This window comes from Elaeis guineensis, chromosome 13, assembly GCF_000442705.2.
Source record: "Elaeis guineensis isolate ETL-2024a chromosome 13, EG11, whole genome shotgun sequence".
Lineage (NCBI taxonomy): Eukaryota > Viridiplantae > Streptophyta > Magnoliopsida > Arecales > Arecaceae > Elaeis > Elaeis guineensis.
Window position 1 is genome coordinate 46,799,392 of NC_026005.2, and position 6,000 is coordinate 46,805,391.

Genomic DNA, 6,000 nt, shown 5'->3' on the forward strand with positions numbered 1-6,000 from the left:
AATCTTATTAGAGTGATTTTAGGGATCTCATAATAACCTGTATCAATCCATAGTATTTTTCTTTATTAGTGTGTTTCTATATCAATCTATATTATTTTTCTTATGTGGAGTCTATATATTAGTGTATATATAACCTCTAAGATGTTACGAATATGATGGAATAGAGATATAAAATCTTCTCTCTCTCTCTCTCTTGCTTTTCTTTTTTTCTACAAATATTATATAATATTAATGCTGCCGATCACCTAATATGATGCCGCCATCTTTTCCGCTCTACTGTGGCCATCGTTGCCATGCCTAGAAGCCTTGAAGATCCGTGAAAATTCAACACTGTGGAATGCCTACCGACCGAGTTTCAGAACACGTGGCCAAATGACTGTCAGCAAGAAACTTCCGAGCAGCAGTCTGATAACCCACTGCAGGCTCTGTTCTCTTTTGATATATCAAAACCATATTTTGTATCCTGCGCATGCTCTCACCCCATATGTAGTATACCACTTGGGGTCCTTCTTTCACTGGCAGTCCAGAATCTCTTCTCAGCTTATTGTATCGACCAGTTTCACTTCAGTAATACGTGTCCTACTCTACCTTTTATTTGCTGCACTTATCATATTCTCCCTCCTATCATGAATGATTCTAAGCTGGAATACTAAAGGAACAGGTAAACCCAAGAAGAAAAGAGCCATCAGAGAAACCATCAAAAAATCTGTGTCGGATTGTCTGTCTCTAGGAAACTAAACAGAACCACATGCATTAAAGACTACAAAAAACAATATGCGGTACTGCAGTTGAAGGATGGGCAGGGAAAGATGCCAGTGGCTTAGCAGGAGATCTTCTTTCCTTCTGGAACACGACAGAATTCGATGGTAGCACTCTTCAAACAGGCAGTTACTCCATCACTATTAAACTCACCTGTAAACTGTCTGGATACATTTGGATGCTTTCCAATATCTACGGCCCCCACAATGAACAAGATCGGAGTATGCTATTCTCTGAACTTAATGAGCTGAGAACTGACAACACCCTCCCATGGATGCTAATTGAAGATTTTAATGCAACATGATTCTTGTCTGATAGAAATGGTGCCGCATCCACTCAGAACACCTCAAAAATGCTCAACAACATTATTAACTTGCATTCCCTGGTAGAAATAAAACTATCCGAAACAAAATTCACATGGTCCAATCTCAGAGATGACCCAACTATGGCAACATTGGACCGCTGCTTCACCTCCATCTGCAAACAACCACCTCACTCAATGGTAAACTCCAACCCAACAAACCATTCCGCTTTGAAAATTTTTGGCTCACAATTGCAGGATTTGAAGATACGATTCTAGAATGGTGGAACACAAGGCCGACCTCTCATGATCCAGCCGCCAATCTTGTTCAAAAACTCCGAGTACTCAAAGTCAAATCTCAAATCATGGAATCGCTTGAAAGTAGGAAACATCTTAGTGTAGAAGGAAGAACTACAACATAAGATTGATCATCTAGATCTCGAAGAGGAGACAAGAAAACTCTCTACAGCTGAAATAGAGGAACGGAAGACATCCAAAATAAAATTGGACAGCCTGCTTAACCAAAAGGAATTGCTTTGGAGACAGCGTGCACACGCACAATGGCTTCACAACGGGGACCGTAACACGAAATTCTTTCACTTATGGGTGAGTAACAGGGAAAGGAATAATCTCATATTAAGTATACACTATCAGCAATCAATAATCTCTAACCCTGAAAGCATCCAGGAATGTTTCCGTGAACACCCCAAGCTGTTGTTAGGCAACGCTGAAAGACCCTGCATCTCAGCAGACTGGAAAACACCATACCCCGAAGGTCCACTTTAATTGCAAGATTTAGATGCTCAATTCACAGAGAAAGAAATTAAAACTGCAGTCTTTCAATGTGCTTCACATAAATCATCCGGACCAAAAGGATTTTCACTCGACTTCTATGAGCGATTCTGGCACGTCATCTAGCAAAACCTGACCAGCATGTTCTGCAGCTTCTATCATCACCAAACGAGCTTAGATAGACTCAACTACTCCTTCATAACACTCATTCCCAAAAAGGATCTCAATTGCAATGTCAAAGACTCTCGACCAATCAGTCTCATGAACGGCATTGTCAAAATTATTTCAAAGGTTCTGTCACTACGACATGCAAACAAGCTAGACGAGCTCATCACATCGTCTCAATCTACATTTATCCAAGGAAAATCAATCTTAGACATTTTTGCAACAGCGACTGAGATCACATCCGAAGCCGTTCAATCCAAGTATAAAGGTATCATCTACAAACTCGACTTTGAGAAGGCATTTGATAATGTCGCTTGGCCCTTTTTATTCAATCTCCGAAAGGCTCGAGGTTTCGGAGATAGGTGGTGCAGATAGGGAAAAGATATTGTCACCACTACAAAATCGGCCATCCTAGTAAATACTTCGACAGAAAAAATGTTCAACCATCATAGAGGATTGCGGCAAGAAGATCCCCTGGCACCTCAGCTATTTATTTTAGTGGTAGATACATTGAATAGAATTCTCAACACTGCAGCTACAAACCAAATGATCAAAGGTTTCGGAGACAAAGAAGCTATCAGCCACCTCCATAACCTCCAATTCGCCGACGACACACTCACCTTCAGTGGGGTACTCAGAGAAAACATCACTTCCTTGAAATTCATACTCTATTCCTATGAATTACTCTCTGGATAAAAAATCAACTTTGAGAAGTCCATGATAATTGAAATTGGCATCACGAAAAAACACAGAGATCAGATCGCCAACATCTTAGGAAGCAGAATTGGAGAGCTTCCACTCACTTATCTGGGCCAACCTCTACGTACAGGGCATCTCAAACAAAACGACTAGACACTGCTCATTGAAAAAGTTTCGAAGAAACTAGGATCCTGAAAAGATAAAGTGTTGTCTATTGTTGGAAGAGCCACCTTGCTCAATTCAGTAATCTCGCCAATTATATCATACTGGATGTCCAACTTCAGCATACCATCTTGCATTGTTAGAAGAATAGATAGAATGCGAAGGGCATTCTTATGGTCAGGTGATAGCATGACCAAATACGGCAGATGCCTGTGAAATTAGAATCTAGTATGTAGGCCAAAAGAATTAGGAGGCATAGAAATCGCCACTCTTGTCATACTCAACAAGGTGTTGCTCTATAAATGGTGGTGGAACCTATTCAAAGCTCCATGCAGTACATGGAACTCACTAGTCTTGGCAAGTTACCAGCAACACAGGCCTCTCACTCTAAACACCTCTCAGCAACAGCACCTGTCGGCACTCTAGAAGGCGGTTCTGAAAGTTAAACCTCTGTTTCAAACCTTGGTGAAATTCCGATTAGGTAATGGCTTGAATATTTCATTTTGGAAAGACTCGTGGCTATTTCAGCAACCCATCGAAGGCAAGTTCCCCTCTTTGTTCAACCTCTCGCGCTCAAAGATTATCTCTGTTGCAAAAGCCTGCACTTTATATCATGAACATGACTGCTGGCTTCTTATAGCACCAACACACTGCGATATGGGGCTCCAACAATTGCGGCAAGCGATGTCAACCATGGAGATCTTGGACAGACATGACACAATAGACTGGAAATGGTTCCCAAATAAAACATTCTCCACAAAACAATGTTGCTGTTTTCTTTTGGATGGGGGAATCAGGCTATTTTTTAGCAGCATCATATGGAAAATTAGAGTTCCTAAGAAAGTCAAATACTTTTTCTACCTTTGTTTCCATGATAGAATTCGAACTAAATCCAATCTTATTAAATGAGGATGGAAAGGCGAGGACTATGGTTCTTTTTGTGGATCAGATTCTAAAATGGTCGAGCACCTGCTACTTCAGTGTCCTTTCTCTAGATTGGTTTGGTCAACACTCCTTCAAAATCTCCATCTTAAAGACCTCCCGCAAAACTAATTTATGCTGTGGAGCTCATGGAGATCAGACGAAAGCACACGCCTTCTTCAGACAGGTTTAGACATCCTAATCACTACAGCTCAATGGATATTCTGGAAAGAATGCAACAAAAGATGTTTTGAATTCCACGCATATCTGCCCAAATTCGTGACCAAGCAAATCGCTGGTCTACACCTATCCTGGCTAGAATACAGGGCAAACGATGCTTGCACCTCGACTCAAATGGTTACAAGCAGTATGAAAGAACTACTGGAAAGGTTGTAATCATCACAACACAACATAACCAATCAACGGAGATCTACTCCTAACACAACCAAAGAGTTTGCAAAGCTGGAAGTTAGACACTCATGAGAAATTACCATACTTACAACTACTGTATTATATTCTGAATGCTCATCTCTTTTCAGAGTGCTGTAACTTCTACTCCTCCTCAATCTCTCTGAAAATAGACTACTAATAATAAGCACCCTGAGTTAGGTCTTCCCTAACTCATTATCATCAAAAAAAAAAAAGAAGCCTTGAAGACCCCATCTATCGATCTTTGTTTCCTAGTGAATCAATTAATATCCAAAGATCCTCTATTTTTTGGTGGATTCATCGATCTTTTTTTTCTCTATAAATCTTTTATTTTCTAGTGAATCAATACCTGGATATGTCATGTTCCCTAGTAGATCTACAGATCCTTTATTTTTGGATAAATTAACAGGCAAAGATCCTTTATTCCTAATGCATTTGCAGCTCCTCTCCACCACCTTTTTCCTCAAACTCAACTCTTTCATAGTCTCTCCTCATTGTTGCTCGGTCCTTTTCTCTCCATATTCAGTTTTACATGCTACCTTTAACTCCTTCACCATCTAGTTCGAGATCACTTACTCCTCTTCCATAGTGCCTCTATCTGCGAGTATCGTCGACCTTCAGCTATCTTCTCTCTGAGTGCCAAATCTCGCTGCAACAACCATCTTCTACGTGTCTTCTTATAACCATGTCATCTAAAGCAGCCATAACAATCGACATGTCATCTATTATACTAGCATGGATAAGACATATCATCCAGCCATATTATCATTGATCAGTCATGATATCCTACCACATCATTGTTTGCACAGCCATTAACCTTGCCACATCAACCATTTTGCCATGTCACTAATAAAACACAATAGCTCATATCATCCAATATGTTAGTCAGCCATATCAGTTTGCTACATCATCAAATATGTCAATCAGCCGCATTGGCGGATATGTCAGTCTTAGTCAACTATGTCAATTAATATATTAGTCTGTCATGTTAGTTAACTATATCAGCATTATCCATTATATCAGTTTGCTATGTCAGCTTCTAGCCTATCACATCAATTTCTGAGCTACTATATCAGCTCATGTTCTACCATAGCAAATTCTATATTATCATATCAGCTTTGACATATTAGTCTATCATATCGGGCTTTAAGCAGCTAAGTCATCTCTTAACCTATCACATCAACTTTTAAGATGCTATGACATCTCCTAATTTACCACATCAAACTACACTTACCATGTTAGCTCTTGATCTATCACTTCAACCTTTGAATTACCTCATCAGCTTCTAATCTACCATCATGTCAACTTTTGAGTTGCTATGTCAGCTCCTGGTCTATTACGTCACCTTCTACTTTGCTACTTTAGCTCTTGATCTATCATATCAGCTTTTGGGTACATTCGTGATTTGGTTACCAAACTCAAGTTGGCATCTGTAATACTATATATCATGAGTTTAAAATGGGGTGTTAGTGTAATTTTAAGGATCACATAACAAATTATTTCAATTCATAATATTTTTTTCTCTAAGTGTGATCCTATGTTAGCTTATATTATTTCCTTTTGTTAGCATGATTATGTTAGAGTGAATTTAGGGATCACATAACAATATGCATCAACCTTTAATATTTTTCTTTATTAATGTGATCCTATACCAGCCTATATTAATTATCTTATATGGAGCTTATATACTAGTATATATAGGGATGCAAATGGATCGAATCAGATTGGATCATGAGTGATCCCTACCTGACTTAGTTCCGTAATTGAGTCCT